Genomic DNA, 18376 nt, shown 5'->3' on the forward strand with positions numbered 1-18376 from the left:
GTCTAGAAGATCACAAGGTAACTTGTTACCCTTTGATCATGAAATTGAAAGGACTTTGAGTACCAATAGAAGACTTGCTAGGAGAACTTTGAAGGTATCGGTGAGGTTGTAGATATTCAACCAAATACTATTGAGTTCATCAACCCTTTTGCAAGAGAAGGTGAGGAGAACCCAACACAAAATCCAACACAAAATCAACCCACAATGCCTAAGTTTTCATCACATTCCGTACCCAACGAGGAGAACCTACCCAATGGTACTCCCACACCACAACATCTAACCGAAAATTTTATTGCCAAATCTGCATTTATCCAATTAGTCGAAAGAAGCCAATTTGGGGGGATGCCTAGTGAAGACCCTCATTCTAGATATGGAGACTTTTTGTGACTATTGTGACGCGATTTCTCAAGCCGGTGTAACTCAAGACCAAATTCGATGGGTCTTATTTCCTTTTTCTCTAATTGGCACCGCGAAACAATGGTTGAAAGGCCTTGATAAGGCTACTCTCGGAATTGATTCTTGGAAGAAGTTGGCTCTAGCTTTCTACAAAAAGTTCTATCCACCGGAAAAGACTAACATGCTAAGAGCTCAAATTACGGGCTTTAAGCAAAGAGATGAAGAATCTTTGTATGAAGCTTGGGAGCGATTCAAGGGAATTTGTCGCTCATGTCCTCACCATAGACTTAGCGAGTGGTTCTTGGTACAACAATTTTGCAACGGTCTTTATGAAGACTCAAGAAACATTCTCAACATGGGATCAAATGGAATGTTCACCGAAGTTGATGACAATCAAACTTGGAACAAAATTGAGGAAATAGCGATCCATAACTCACAATATAGTAGACCTCGCAAGGCTACTAGAGGAGGAAAGCATGAAGTGGACTCCATTACTCAATTGGGTGCTCAACTTAGTGCTCACATTGATACCATCAATTTGAAGTTTGAAAAAGCTATGGCTAGACTTGAAGAAGCCTCAAAATCACCAAAGCATCATGTTAATGCCATGACGGCATCTTCATCAATCCTAAGTGGGATATGTGAGAATTGTGGAACTTTGGGACATGACCAAAGTGAATGTAGGGGAACAAATGAACAAGTGAAGGCTTTTCAAGCATACAAGAGTGGTACCCCTTATTCAAACTATTACAATGAAAACACCAAATTCCATCCAAATCTCTCATACAAAAGCCAAAATGTTCAAAACCCTCAACCAACATACACCCTACCCCCCATGAGAAACCAAAATCAAAGACCCTTTTACAACCAAAACCAAGGTTACCAAAATCAAACTCCATACAATCAACAAAATGACCAAGGTTTTGATGTTCAAAAAGCGGTCCTCCAAATGCAAAAGAATCAACAAGAGTTTTTCACTCAAATGCAAAAAGATAGTCAAGAAATCACCATCAACAACATCCTAGCTCACACCAAAATTTTGGAAACCCAATTGACTCAACTAGCATCTTCAAGCTCACAAAGACAAAAGGGGCAATTACCGCCTCAAATTAATCCCCCAAGACATGAAACGGTTAGTGCCATTCACTTGAGGAGTGGTACAAGGTATGAAGCACCGAAGAAGCAAGTTGAGGATGAAGTTGTGGAAGCTAGTGACAAAGAAGAAATTGTGCAAAACTCCAAGGATGGAGAACCATCAAAAGAAGAAATTTCAAAGAAAAATGAAGACAAGGTCAAGGAGAAGGAGCCCATTGTGATTAGACTTCCTTTACCGAGTCGTCAAGCCAAGCCCAAATTTGATGACCAACTTGGAAAATTTATGGAAATTGTGAAGAATTTGGAAGTCTCGATTCCTTTCACGGAATTAATCAATCACGTGCCGGCCTATGCAAAATACATGAAAGACATTCTCACAAAGAAGAAGTCGATCCGGAAGCTTGAGACTATCACCTTCACTAAGGTGAGTAGTGCAATCCTTCAAGGGAGTTCACCTCCAAAACTCAAAGATCCGGGAAGCTTCTCAATACCGTGTACCATTGGCGACACCACGATCAACAAAGTCTTATGTGATGTAGGAGCTAGTGTGAGTGTTATGCCGTACTCGGTGAGTAAAAGGTTAGGGATGGGAGAGCTTAAATGCACCAATATCACACTCCAAATGGCCGATAGATCGACGAAAACACCATTAGGGATATGGGAAGATGTTCCCGTAAGAGTTGGGAGATTTTTCATCCCGGTGGACTTTGTCATTGTTGACATGGAAGAAGACTCCAACATTCCAATCATTCTAGGAAGACCTTTCTTACACACCGTGGGTGCTGTGATTGATGTGAAGCATGGAGAGCTCACTCTAGAAGTGGGAGATGAGAGCATAACTTTCAATCTTGACAAGACCATGAGAGCTCCCCATTTACATGAACCATGTTTTATGGTTGATCATTATAGTCGGAAGGATGATAGGAAGAAGTCGGAATTCCAATGGAAGAAGAAAATTGATGATGCTTCATTCAAAGAGCAAGTGAATTGTAACAAAGAGAGCTTGAAAAGCTCACCAAAGTCAAGCAATGAAGAGGATGGCCTCATTGGCCAAGAAAAGAAAGTGGGAGAGTTGTCTCTATCAACTCAAGAGATCTTTAGTGATCAAGTAGATGAAGTTTGTGGTCTTTGGGACGATGAGTTTGAAGGGATTTTCAATCCCTATATTAGTAATGCTATCGATAAAGACCAACATGAAGCACAACAAGGGCAAAGATCTATTGAAGATCTTTATCATGATAATGAACAAGCTTTTGACTACTTTTTCAAGGTGTTGAGCAACATCAACAACACCTTGGACATGCCCCCATGACATCTCACTAAGGATAAGAGTTTGGTGGAGTCCTCCCTAAACCACCATTTGTAAATATTTCTAACTCCCTAACTTGCATTTTAATTCTTACATTGGATTTTTGTCATTTTTGGATTTTTATGCTTTGATCAAGATAATTATCATTTTTGGGAGAAGTGAGGGAGGGACTAATGATTTACTTGATGTGTACTGCTTTAGCTTAGTGTGGGGATAGCAATTGCCTAGGCTATTCATGCCTTAGTAGTGCCCCTACAATGAAGAACACGGGATTTGAAGAATGAAAAATGACAAGGGATATGCAAGTGCACGGATGGAACTGAATCCGGGCAAACCAGGGAGAATCCGAGCGTCTTCAAGGGGAATCCGCTCGTCTTCAGGAAATCCGAGCGTCTTTGTCAAAATCCGCCCGTCCATTTTAACTGAAAATTTGAAATTTTGGGACTGTCGAAGAATCCGAGCGTCTTGGTAGAGAAGACGCTCGTCTTCAGAAATCCGACGGTCTTTGCAGGAAGACGCCCGTCTTTTTGCCAGTGCAAAACAAGAAAGCTTGCTGTCTCAGAATCCGCCCGTCTTCAGTAGAATCCGCTCGTCTCGCAGTCAAAGAATCCGAGCGTCCCTGCTGAAAGACGCCCGTCTTTAGGCGAGAATCCAGAACCCAAAATAGGCAGAAACCGAGCGTCCCGAAGGAAAGACGCTCGTCTTCCCCTGCAGTTTCAAAATTTTCTGGTATTTTAAATACCCCCTCCCACATTCATTTCTTCATTCATTCAAAACACTACCCATAAACCCCAAAACTCAAAACCCGCATCCTCTCCATCACCAAAACAAGATTTCCTCAACCAAATTCAACAAAATCAAATCCAAACTTCCTTTTAACAACAATTAATCACTCCTCTTCCAACAAAAATCGAACCAAGCACCAAAATCTTCAACCTTTGAGTCGATTTTTGAAATTCCAAAGGCAAAGCCTTTCATCTTAAAATCGATTTGGGTATACTTGGAAATTGAAGATTTTCACTCTTTTCTTGGTATAATAATCAATGGCAAGGACAAAAGGATCAACAAAAGCACCTAAGGCAAAGGCACTCTCAACAAGACAACAATGTCTTCAAGCAAAGAAAGCCTCATAGGCTATGGTGGTAGCTAGTTCAAACTTGGAAGTTCAACAACAACAAATTCCTCCCTTGGAAGCAACAACATCAACAACTCCGGAAATTGCTCAATTATCAAACTATCCGGAGGTAATTTTCATTTCTAACTCCCATAGGGATACATTTGCCAAGTATGCTAGGAAATCCTTTCTACACACCAAATTCATATGTGAAGATGCCTTGAACAAATTGGGTGTCCTTGAACAAACAAAAACCTTCTTTGAAGCCATGGGGTTGGGAAAATTGTTTGCTATAAGAGAATTGACATACCCCTCCCTTACCTTAGAATTCTTGAGTTCTTTGAAAGTTACTAAGGTAGAGACTAGACAAAACATCGAGTTCCGTCTTGCCAATGTGAGTAGGCGCATCACCTTTGATGATTTGGGTAAAGCATTAGGTCTTAGTGATTCACCTAGTTATTACAAGAAACCCGAAAAATATGACCCCGCTCCTCTTGGGAGGCGATTTCCGGGAGGAAATTTGAGAACTTTCATGCTAGTCGCGCTCTATTAGTCCACCATCCGGGCATTAGAGTGTGGCACAGGGTCGTCAGGAATACTATCATTGCAAGAAAAGACGCTAACTACTTTACCAAGCTCGATTGTGTTCTACTTGAGTCGGCCTTAAATATTGGAAGGGAATTCACCAAGCCTTACAATTCTCTAAGGCGTTTGGTGGAAAGATGGCTAAATGTTGATTGTGGAAAGCAAGGCACCGCTTTTATTGTAAATGGAGGTCTAGTCACTCTTTTGGCTAAGTACTTTGATCCAAATTTCAACAAGGATAGCAAGTATGTGGCGAAAAAAGGGGGTCATCTCATTGACATGGATGCCATGATTAACAAGTACAAGTGGGTCACTCATAACCCTCTTGACACCAAATATTGGTGGCTCACCAATGATGCTAGATCTTTTACTTTGCCTTCCAGGATATGCCGTTTGAGTGTCCATCGGACCAACTACCTTCTTCCCCTCTCAAAAGAAGCCGAATAAATCATCCGTCAACAAAGGGGTGAAATTGAAATGCCCTCCTCCTCCATTGTCACACCACCCTATCCATTCAAGTATCAAAAGTTCAAACCCGAAGGTGTTAAAGCAAGCAATGACTACATGACTCTACTTATGCAAGAGATGCACAAACAAGCTTATAAGGATCGGGAAGATGCATACTTAGCCCAATATCCACCCCTCCTTCATTTAGCTAGGCAAGGACTACTTGATCCTTCATGTCCTTTGCCTAGTTGGGCGGATAGGGAAGTCTTCTTTCCAAGTGCATCTAGGGGTGAGATACCGGGTGACGATGAGGTTGTCGGTGATGAGGTTGTTGATGAAGGCATTGATGAAGAGGTAAATGAAGAGGAATATGCTAATGAAGAATAAGAAGATGATAAAGGAAGTGAGCAAGGAAGTGAAGAGGGAAGTGGAGATGAGTCCACTTCTATTGAGGAAGATGATGACAATGATGATATGGTGGAAGACTAGCAAGCTTTGGAGGCTCCTACCCTCTTGAGGTTTGTCTACTTCTTTCTTTGTTTTATTTATTTTATCTTGATCATGGTTGGAGAGTCCTAGCAACATAGAGGACTAACACCTCGGCCCTATTGAGGTGTCTTTATTTCATTGTTCCCACTTTTGAAAATCCAAAATGACAAATTTAGTTTTATGCATTGCATCTTGTGTGCATGAACTACCCCCAACTTTAGGACATTAGAAATAATGTCTATCTCGGTTTGGGGAAGTACATGCATACGCAACGGGAGGTAATCTAAATTACGCTCTCCGTCATAAAAAAAAAACCCATGCATCATGTAGTGTAGATTAGTATAGCTTGCATTTAGTGTAGAATTCATGCATCATGTTTGCATAATTTCCAATCATTTTGGCCATTGAGGACAATGCCCATCTTAGTGTGGGGATGGGGAATTCTAACTTAACTTTTATTCAAAAATCCAAAAAAATCAAAAAAATTCGAAAAACCATAAAAATTTGAAAAATTGAAAAACCAAAAACAAGTTCATTTCCTTTGTAGTGTAGTCATGTATATATTATTATATATATTGTGTTTGTTCTATCCTTGTTCACATTGATTGACTACGCCATATCCGAGACATGAGGATCACGAAGACCGAATGGTATGATCTTTCCAATCTCCTTTTTCCTCTTTATGTTAATGACTATGTGGCTTTATTTTGATTGATGCGGTATAACAATGTGAATCTAGGACTTGCATTTAGTTTATATGGCATATTAGTTGGTAGAAGCATATGCATTAGGACGTTTATATGCTAGTTGCATCATGGCATGTAGTTGCATGTTAGAAAAATTTTGTGAAACCGTCTACTTGGGAAGCTTGACAAGTGTATATATGCCCTAGTAGATGCTTTTTCTTCTTAAGACTTTGCTTGCTAGAATACTTGTAAAACACCCTAGGATGTGTCATGCTAGTATCCTTTGACCCATGGATTAAGGCCTAGTCAAGAGTACCTTGTGGTGTGATAACTCCTTGGCTACCGTTTATTCCAAGGTGACCCTTGAAACCATGCATGCATCCATCATCCATGTTCTACCTCATTTTTGTCATCAAAGGGAATGGGCACAAAAAGAAATTGATTTGAGTTCAATGAAATGAAAAGTGAAAGAAAGTTTGCAAAAATGCATCAAATGAAAAGAGGAGCAAAAATAGAACTCCTAAGCTTCAAATATAAGGCACCCTCACTAAATATGGGGTGACTTTGAAAATGTTCAAAAACAAAATGCAAAAAGTTGAAAAGTTGTCAAGTATTGAATTGCCAAACAATCAAAAGAAATGGCAAAAGAAAGTGTTCTCAAAAGTCAAATGCCACAAGAAATTGGGGGGAAAAACATCAACAAAGCAAACTCCCAAATGAAACTCAAATATCTATCGATCCCTTTATCCATCGTATCCATTTTTGTGCATGGTAGAGAGGGGACGGCCCTTCTTCTTGCCTAGGCAAGAGGGGGAATTCCGCGATCCTCCAGTGTTTCTAACACCATAGGGAGTCTACTCTTGACAAAAACATTTAACGATTGAGGACAAAGTTACCCTAGCTTGACACAATTTGGAGGTGATTTATTGGTATCCTTCTAGGCTTAGTAGTTTGAAGAAATTGCATCTATGAAGGAGTGCGTACCCTTGAATTGCTTCCCTTGTAGATAATTTCCGCCACTTAGATGAGGAAAGTGGCTATTCTTTTGTAGATGCATCCATCACTTGATTTTGTGTGCTTAATGTTTGGATGTGTCGCCATTTTGGCAAGACCCACTTTGCCTTGCAAGAAGGCATACTACCTCATTGTTGTCTTGTTGTGAGTTGAAGGGGCGGAATGAGACCCGCTAATTGTCTCATATCGGCTATGATATTAGGTTAGTTTAAATAATGGTCCTAGTCTTTGTCACCTCTTTACTCGGGACGAGCAAAGGTTCGGTTTGGAGATATTTGATGTGACCATAATTAGAGCATATTTAGTCCCCGAATTAGCCTTGTTCCCATGTTTTATAGTGCATATTTGGGTCATTTATTGTCTTTAGTTCTTTGTTATGCATATTCTTTGAGGTTTTGTGTCCTTGGTAGGAAAGGAGTGCAAACCTTGCATTTTCATGGCAAAATGAGGCTAAATTGATTGAATTCAATGACCAAGCATCAAGGAGAGACAAGATTATAAGGCCTTTGTACATACTATACTAGATGGGCAATGATGAGAAAAGATCCTTGCATCCCCGAGGAAATCCTCAAGGATTCTATGAAGAAAAAGGAAGAAAAGAAGAAGGAACGAAACTGTTTGACAATCCGTGCGGATTGCCCTGAAGACGGCCGTCCACAACCCACAATCCGAGCGTCTTCCTCCACAAGACGCCCGGGCAAAACCTCCACAAGACGCCCGTCTTCCCCCTCTGGACGCCCGTCCAGGAACGCCCAAATCCGCCCGTCCCGTGCCAAAAATGCCCGGATTCTCAGACAGTACTTTCGTCTTCTACAAACTTCAAGGAAGGATGCGCATCTTTTTCTAAGACCGGCGAAAAAGAGACCGGAGTCTCCCTAGAGACCGACGATTCCTCAAGGACTTAATCGTCATTTAAGCACTTAGTAAACTCTAATTTATGTACCTAATCCCCACTATAAATACCCCATTAGTCTAATTAGAAGAGCGTGTTCTTCTTAGCAATCTTTAGTGTAGTTAATATCAATCAAATCTCTCTTTAATCTTGTAATCAACATTTAATCAAGTTTTAATACAAGTTTTATTTCCTTAATCTCTCTGTTGTTCATCCTTTATTTTGGGTAATTGAAGATTATTTGGGTTATTATTGGGAGATTGACAACCTTCCAATCAAGCATCAAGTACTTCTTTTATTCTTTGCTTTATTATTGGAATCATTAGTAGGTATAATTCTCTTAATCCCTTTTTAATTATTGTTAATCACTTTCATTTATTCATCATGTTTCACTTTGTTAGTATGATTGACAACCTTGCTAACATGTTCAAAATGATACTGAGTGAGTAGTTTCTTTAGCTAGGGTTAATGGGTAATTAGGGGAAACCAACATGGGGAATGATTCATGCTTAAATTAATATGCTTTCATAGTTTATTTGCTTGCTTGTTGTGATCTCAACTTATGCACATGTTATGTTTGATGAAATGCGAGCCTATGAATCCTTGCATTTTTTATCCATCACCTATATTTTCAATGAGACTTGTAAGACATAAACCAACTCGAGTCTCATTAGACCATGCATATTGTTGAGTAGGGAAGATTAAGTCGACTTGTAGGTGTTGTACAATCTAATCGATTCGGCTCCGGGACCCAAACTTTCCTAGGATTGTAAAATATAAACCAACTCGATCCATCACAACAATAATTGCTTGCTTATAATTTGAGAATATGTTTGTATGATCAATTCCCATGAATCCCCTATGACCCCATGATACCTTAGTGCTTTTTATCAATTGTTTACATCCCTTTTAATTCATCTTGCTTGTTTACTTTCATTGCTATTTGTTTAGTGATCTTCTACTTCAAACCCCAATTGTGACACCCTTAGACACCACTAGTTGCAATAGAAATCTCATCTCAATTCCTGTCCCTTGGGATCCGACCTTTACTTGCCTCTTTACTAATTGTAGAGTTGTTGGTGAAGTTATAAATTGTGTTTTGGTCTAAGTGCTCCTAACGACAAGTACTGAAAACTAAACCCCTCACGAGGGATCACAACCACCAGACCCTCCAGAAAAAGCTCTAGACTGACCATGATTGCTTTTCTTGTGGCCCGACTGGTTGCAACTCTCGCTCTCTGCCTTTCTCTTTTCAGTGTTTATTTCCTTAGCCTTCTTGGCTAAGTCCACCAACCTCCCAGCATGCCTAGCTCATGCATAAACCTCTTTCAGATCGCTAAGTACCCCAGCCGGTAATCTATCCATGATCTTAGGAGCTAACCCCTTTTTGAAATGAAGAGCTAAACCTCGCTAGCGCAGCTGAATATCATCAGCCATGGTGAAAGAATCGAACTCGGCCCTCAGCTTGTGACGGATGTTCTCCGGCACAAACTGCTCCCTCATAGCACTCTTTTGACCTGCCTACAGTATAGCATCGAGTCCCTCGTCCTTGTAGTATACCCTGGCATCCTCTTTCACATTCTGCCACCAAACCGCAGCCTAACCTCTTAGGTAGTACACCACCTGTTCGACAGCCAACTCCGCCAGACACTTCACAACCTCAAGAAAACTCAACATCTCGCGGTGCCAGTTATCGAGCAGCTTAGGCTCTCCGGTGCCCTCATAAGTCGAAGGGTTGAAGCGAGCAATGATGGTGCTTAGATGGGTTGCGTCCACCGGTTTCTCGCCCCCTTTCCCACTTTCTTAAGAGCCTCTGGGAGTGCATCTTGCTGCTCAATCATATGGGCGACCTCATCCATAGTCATCTCAGTGGCTTGGATGTATGCTGTTGATTTCTTTCGCGACATTTTGAGCTGATAGAAGCAAGGAAACGTAACCACATAGCCTACGGCTCAAAATAAACAAGACTCTCCGCCAAAGAAGTACTCGGCCGAGTACGGTTAAATACTCGGTCGAGTAAGGACTACTCGGTCAAGTACTGCTACTACTCGGCCAAGTGTTCCACTCTAGTAGCCAACGTCAAAAACACATAAAACATACTCGGTCAACTATGGATACTACTCGGTCGAGTATGCCTATTACTCGGCCGAGTGATCACAACCAGTAGCTACTGCTACGTACACAACAACCAAAAATCGGTCGAGTGCCTGGTTACTCAGCCGAGTATCCCCTACTCAGTCGAGTACCCGCCCTGCTCGGCCGAGTCATGCCAAAACGAGCTATAAACTTTCGTTAACATACTTTATCATGCAATTATATATATATATATATATATATATATATATATATATATATATATATATATATATATATATATATATATATATATATATATATATATATATATATATATACAATACTTCACTACCCTTTTAAAAGCTAAGTAATAAACACATATCATGCTCAAAGTCTATCATGTTCAACTACGCAATTCACTTTCTCATATATCACCATGTTTACATTACGCAATTCTCTTTTCACTTCATCCAGCAATTCACAAGATTGACACCTGAAAGTACGACACACATACGTTTAAACACACAACAATCACCAAGACTCCCCCATGTTGACCGGCTCGAGATCGTAAGGGCCTCAATGCGACTTTGGGATATCTCCCAAGTCATTGCAGTAGCTCCAAACAACTCTCCCCGGGTTCATTTTATTTAGACTCCTTATGTTTATTAGGTTCACTAGTTTTAGGTTCTAGAATCATCGCTCTGATACCACTTTGTAACACCCCCACATACCAAGGTGCCTTACCAGGACCACCCTGACATGAGAGACTGTTACCATCTCGGTTTTCCGAGGCTGGTATATCAAAAGTAACCATTCCAAAACATTTATTAAAGTATAAAGAGTTAACAATTACATGTACCAAAACCAAATCCAAAAAAAATGTTCACTACTACTCAAACAACTGAAGCTAAAATAGTAAACCTCATGACAGCGGAAGCTAGACTCGAAGTGATGACTCCCCCTCTCATCCCCAAAGCTAAAGACCATCATCACCTGTCACAATCTGCTCACCATCCCCGAATGGATCACCACAGATTTTAGAAAACAACAACGGGGTCAGTTCGCTGCATAATTAAAATAAGACAAGTATGATAAAGATAAACAGTTGTTCCACAATCCACCTCCAACTCCCAATCACATCTCGTAACTGACTACACACTAAAGTGAGTATCCCTGCCAGTGGGGGACCACAGCCTTGCCCACCTAAGCCCCCGCTCATCAACGAGCGATAACCCTGTTCATTAATATGCACATCCCCTTCTGTGCCGGGTTCCAAAGTGGGCGAACCTAGGGTGTGAAGCCACTCTGGCAAGTGACTCAACTCAGCCGAGGACACACCTCGCGAACATCAACAACCATCTCAACACCAACACCATACTCCAATCCACCAACAACAATCAATCACAATATCAATCGTACAATCAATTACAACACATATCCTAAATCAATCAAACAGTAAACCGAGTAGGGAAACCCTACCTTAGCACAATCTGACACGAGGCAATCAAGCAAGCTAAAATGGCTCCTCTACAAAATCTTCAGCTATCAATAGCCATACAATTCCAATTACAAACTTGACAAAATCCCCTTCCCCCAAATCACAAACTAGGGCAAACCCTAACAGACAAATTGCTAAAACTCATAGAACTAGAGGCTTACCGACACAATCGATGCGATTGAAGGATGAACAAGACTCGCGAAAGATCCACGAACTTGAGAGAGATTTGGATATGATTAGAGTTACGTTGCAAGTTTACGTTTTGGTAAAAGTGATTAAGAACTGTAAATCTCGTTTATATAACTCCAATCCTCTCTAAATCAAACCGCGAAAATAAACGCCGTCAGACCGGATACTCGGTCGAGTATAGAGTGTACTTGGCCGAGTATTCCCATACTCGGCCGAGTATTCCTGCACAGTAGCCTGACCAGAAATACACGACGCACTTACTTGGCCGAGTAAGCCATATTCGGCCGAGTAACAGACTATGAAAACCATAGTATTACATACGTAGATAAGTGTTTTTCTTAAATGTCCTTGATTTTTAGTATGGTTGATAGCAGTGATTAATGTAGAAGGAGCCTGATTGTAGGAGATCAGAGGGAGAACCACAAATAGGAACACACATAGGTGACTCTTCCCATCTTGGGCAGAGGGTTTTTAGCGGAACATTAACACTTACGTAGCTAAGTATTTCTCTTAAATGCCCTTGATGTTTAGGATGGTTGATAACAGTGGTTAATGTAGATGGAGTAGTGAGGAGACTAATGAGTGGAATGTAAAATAACGAGTGGTATAATAAAATGGTGTTCAAGTCTGGTTTTATATATTAGTACCCATCTTCAAAAATCTTAAACCAGCCTAATTAGATATGACCACGTAACATCAAATACACGCTATGCTTGTGCACAAATTGTCTAATCTATTTCTTAGTCTAATTCCGGCAAACAATCTCTCTACTCCTTAATTGCAATGGTAATTCTATACTCTGTCGTATTTGCCTCCTTTTTATTGATCATATTCTTCCCTACAGGTGCATGTGTTCTAAATAAATGGCAAACTTAAGGTACGTTGTTTGTGTTATATTGGCTGCATATGTCGCCGGATAGTTTGCACTCTATATAACAATAGTACATGGTAACTCACAGTAGCACACTGCATGTGAACTCTAAAAATTTTCCAAAACAATGTTGCAGTATGCCTCCTCGCAACAGTTAAGGTAGTTTTACAATTTAGTGCATGTAATGACTTTCACTACTGTTATTCATACAAATTTACTCGACAAGTCCACAGCCACCTTTTCAATAACAACAAGTTTTGCGCCATGAGGAAATATGGGTTGCAGGTCAACAAACTACGCGGAGGTTCCATATGCATCCAAACATGATGTCAAGTTCCTTACTAATGCAGAGGTTAATAGCGAATATTATAATGTCAAGGTTGACATCCATGCAATCTTCCAGAAAACAAATGCACATTAAGAAGCCAAGCGAATGATCGCATCACTACGCCAAATCTGGCAATCAATAAGGAGTGTATCACAACGGTTTAATGCATTTAATAACGACACTTAGATTACCGTTTTCCAAATATTGGCGGAAACCTAGACCGCGATAATGAGAATAACGGTTTCTCATGAAAACCGTTGTTATTATAATGTGACAACGGCTACCGTTTTGATCTGTGGGCCATGTACACAACCTGGTGAGCTATCATAAGTAACCGCTCCCGACCCGGTTTGGGTCGGGGTGTTACACTCGGTACGCCGCGTATCAGTGAACTGAGTAAAATACGGAACACCATGCTAATAAACAGAATAAAGGTATGTATATACAATAATAAATGTTTTTTGCTGAAATTAAGTTACTACTTGATATGTGTATTAGCCGAAACACTTGTACCAACTACGCTCATCATATATGCAGTTAGCTTACGTTGTCCACGAAATGTATGATAAGTACCTAAAAAAAGACAGGGGAAGCTCTCAGATCTTGGAAGTTAAAGATTACTGAGAACCACTTGTTCAACAAGGAAACCGGGGAGATGAACAAGAACCCACCAAAAAAGAAGTATTTGTATGTCAGTCAGGACCATTGGGATAGATATATCGCTTATAGGCAGTGTGACAAGTTTAAGGTAACTTTAATAATAATAATAATAATAACAACAACAACAACAACAACAACAACAACAACAACAACAACAACAACAACAACAACAACAACAACAACAACAACAACAACAACAACAACAACAACAACAACAACAACAACAACAACAACAACAACAACAACAACAACAACAACAACAACAACAACAACAACAACAACAACAACAACAACAACAACAACAACAACAACAACAACAACAACAACAACAACAACAACAACAACAACAACAACAACAACAACAACAACAACAACAACAACAACAACAACAACAACAACAACAACAACAACAACAACAACAACAACAACAACAACAACAACAACAACAACAACAACAACAACAACAACAACAACAACAACAACAACAACAACAACAACAACAACAACAACAACAATAATAATAATAATAATAAGTAAAGAAGTAAACTTAGTTTATTGTTTGGTCATGCTTACGTTTCTTGATACAATTTATTTAATGAAGGCTATGAGTGAGAGGAGCAAGGCGAACATTTCAAAGAAAAAGACCGTCTTTTACGGCTCCCGAGGTGGTTATAGATTGATGAAGAAGAAACTTGTAAGTACATAATTCTTATAGTATAAGACTATTAGGTGTTTTAGTCGGATATTATATATGTTCATAGTAATCATACATATTTTGAGAGGATATCAATGTGATGAATGAATTGTAGGCAAAGCTTGGAAAATTCAGTCGTCACGACGCTTGGGTGGATAATCACACTCTTAAGAATGGAAAGACGGAAACTGAATATGATAAGGACATCAAAGAGAAAATTGTAAGTTTGAATAAATATGTCACTCCTACCACTGGTAGTCGGAGTTATATAATTGTGAGTTGCTTAATGGTTTTATGTGTATGTAGAGGATCTGTGAGAAGGAGGTACAGGTAGGAAAATGGAAGCCTGAAGGACGTGATGACATTCTTGCTAGGGCAATCGGCAAAGCAGAGCATCCAGGTCGTGTGAGAGGGGTAGGAACGCATGTTGGTATCACTAAGTATTTTGGGAAAACTACTCGACGTGGTAATGATTCCAAGAAGGTAATCTATAAATACTGTATTTGAACCAACGTAATTAATTTACAACTATATATCCTCACATTAATCTCTACTACACAGCTACAGAAAATAGCCAGGTTGATGGTGAGAATGTTGGAAACTGGGGAAAAGCCATCAGAAAAGGAGTTGGATATGGTTCAACAAGTCATAAAGGAAGCAGAGGAGGAGGAGGAGGAGGAGGAGGAGGAGGAGGAGGAGGAAGAGGTAATAATATTTATGTCTTATATACAGTGTGTTATATGATTTGGAAAATCAGTACGTGTTATATGGACAAGTGTTAATGTACAGAAGGAAGCCGAGGATGACATGACAAGGGAGAAGGAAATGGGAAAGGAGACTCAAGTGGGAGCCGAGGATCGATATCAGGCAGTTGAAGAGGAAGAGGATGCCAGGAAGGCCATGACACAGGTGGAGGTAGTTGATGATCAGATGTTCTTCTCAACACCAAAAAAGGTAATAGCTGCTGGTTTATAATTATTCATATCATACACGTTTTTTACTTATGAAATTTATTAAAGGTAGTGAACGTATGTGTACTAATTGATTAAAGCTGACGTGAAGGGCGATTGCAAGGTGGCTTGTCGTTTGTCCTATTTATAGGGGAAACAGAAAGTTGTTGTTGCTAGGGGATACGTGTTCAATTACGACCGGCTTCAGCAAGTTAAGGTTCATGGTATACCCCTTCGTCCCAATTGCAGGAAAGTGGAAGTATCCCAATTATATAAAGACGAGTATGGGGAAGTAAAGTACCATTTCCTAATGAGGAGGTCACTTATTTGAATAAAGCCCTAAGCTCTTATATGCAATGGCCTTCCAACCTCATCAATGTTTTCATCCCCGAGGTACCTATATGCAGACGTTAATTATTACTTGTTCTTTAAATAAATTAGGGTACGAAAATTTAACATATCGTAAGTACTTTAATCTTTACATTTGCGAAACTTAAGCAAAGCCATGATGGCAGCTAAAGCAATTACTACTACGTTAACGAAAGTTGTTGCAGTCAAGCCTGCTTATGATTCTTATTATGAATCGTGTGAATATAAGAAAAAGATGAAAATCGCTTCATTTGAAGGCTTTGCACAACCTGGTCAGTAAAGAGGTCACCTACAGGGGATGTAGTCATGATTAACATTGAAAAGGAAATTATGGGCGCAATTGATATAGCCATCTTGGACCCAAGCAATCGATGGAATTTGTCGACCTTGACAATTTAGATGTTGTTCACATTTTGATTTGGATGAAGTAAGTTTTATTAATAAAACTATTTAGTCATTTCCATTTACGAATAATGATGTTTGTTTAAATTAACAATTACAATAACAATCTTCGTTCCATGTGGCGTAATAGGTACCTCAATAATCAGTTCGCTGAGTGGAAGGTCCCAATTCATGCCTACGGATTCTTGAGTCCTAAGGCGTTCTCTGTGCACATAATTTCATACGAAGAACAGATCAATAGTATCGCTCGTCGGTTGATGTCGTCTAAAAAACTATGGCTTGCCCCCTACAATGAGAATATGTATGTATAGTACGTGATTATTATAATGAATCACGGTTCTATAAATTTATTATTAACATGCTTAAATGTGTGTAAATGAACTAACAGTTCAATGTCCCAAAATGAATAGGAAGCATTGGGTGCTACTGGCAATCCAAGTAGAAACAAAAACAGTGTACTGGGTTGACTCTCGCGAAGGCAAACCCTCTCACAGTTGTGTAAGGATGATAACTGAGTAAGTTTACAACCCTCAATAATATCATTTGTTATTGTATGACTTGATCCATATATATGCAAATAACAATGGCATGTATGTATATTTATGAATTAGTGTTTTTGAAGCAAAAAAAAAGATTATGTCCACTGGGAAATATGAAAGCAACACTGATCCCAATTTTATCACGCCAATAGTAAGTGTATTCTTAATAATTACTCGTATCATTTAATTAATGTTTATGCGAGCGCTTGATTATCTAATTCAGCTGATTTGTGTGTGATTTATATAATAGTCTCCTAAAGCACCAGACGACAAACAATGCGCCTTTTACGTTTGTCAGTCCATGTGGAAGGGTTATCGACAGAAAACTTTCTACCATTCCGATACGGGTTAGTGTGATTTAAAAACTATTTCAGACGTGAATTGAGTTCAATTCTGTATACTTCCATGTATTATATCTATTTTGATTATATATTTTTTGAATTATAGTTTCCACTAATACTCAACAAAGCCCCAGAATATTCGCCAGAGGACAACAATCAGATGAGAAATATATGGGCCAGTTATGTTGTTTCATTAGCGGAGTCTCAATAGTTTGCTCATGCTTTATGTACGTGTGTGTGTGTGTGTGTGTGTGTGTGTGTGTGTGTGTGTGTGTGTGTGTGTCTGTGTGTGTGTTTGTGTGTATAGAGCCATTGTGTATTGCCTTCTTTTGTTTTTTTGAGGAAGTTGTGTTTTATGGCTTTTGATCATCCTGTTTGTACTGTTTTGAAACTAGGTTTAACTGATCACGGGGTGTAATATTTTGATGCAGGATTGAATTTTTGCAATGCACAGCTGCTGAAAAATAGCATTCCAACAGCTGCTACAAACACTGCGGAAAATATAGCATTTCAGCAGCTGCTACAACAAGCTAAAATCATTTTTTTTAAAAAAAAAAATTAAAAACGATAACGGTTAAAAACAACCCGTTGCAAACAATTATTTGACAACGGTTTTATTTAGATAAATAACCGTTGACATCTTTTTCCTCCCATTCAAACCGCCGAAAATATAAAATAACGAACGATAACCGTTGTCGAGTTCAAAATGTTAAAAACGGTTTATTTAAGAAGAACCGTTGTCAAAGTTTCATCAACTGATAAATATAACCACGGTTTAGCACGTAATAAAACCGTTGTTAAATTTTCACATTTAATTAAATAAGATAACGAAAGGAACCGTTTTCATATATAATATTTAACAACGTTTTTTAAACCACTAAACCGTTGTCAAGAGTAAACTATGACAACGGGTTTGAAACCGTTATTAATATTTAATAACGGTTTCTTAAAAATATACCCGTTGCCATAAACATATTTAACAATAGTTTTATAACGGTTCTTGAGTTGTGATAACGGTGTTATAGATCCGTTATTGATGTTATATAACGATCGCGTGTTTGTATACAACCGTTGTATATATTTAACAACAGTCGTTGCAATAACGGTTCCGTGTTTCTATTTAATAACAGTAATTGCATTATTTGACCATTATTGAAGGTCTTATTTGGCGTAGTGCATTGTCATGTACAATTTGTAGTGACTTCATGTTTCTGTGTACTTCTCTGTGTCAGAATCGAGGAGTAATAAATTAAATTCAATGTTGGTCTATAGGCAGAGCTTAGGGTTTGTATAAAACCATGTGTATTGCTATTCTATATAATGTGCTATTAAGATTAAGTGTGTTTGAGTAATATGATGTGTGTGTTTGTGTCGTTCTATTGTTATTACTCTTTGTTGGTCCTCTGTTCTCTTTCTGCTGATAGTGTAGCTA

General features: G+C 39.2%; 1 non-coding gene across 1 annotated transcript; it reads right to left on the reverse strand.

The window, feature by feature from the left end:
• Positions 1-577: 577 nt before the first annotated feature.
• On the reverse strand, positions 578-684 carry LOC141626076 (small nucleolar RNA R71). Its single transcript, XR_012535803.1, has one exon. It is a non-coding gene; the product is annotated as a small nucleolar RNA R71 (small nucleolar RNA).
• Between the last annotated feature and the right edge of the window lie 17692 nt (positions 685-18376).

Source organism: Silene latifolia, chromosome X, assembly GCF_048544455.1.
Source record: "Silene latifolia isolate original U9 population chromosome X, ASM4854445v1, whole genome shotgun sequence".
In the NCBI taxonomy this organism is placed as follows: domain Eukaryota; kingdom Viridiplantae; phylum Streptophyta; class Magnoliopsida; order Caryophyllales; family Caryophyllaceae; genus Silene; species Silene latifolia.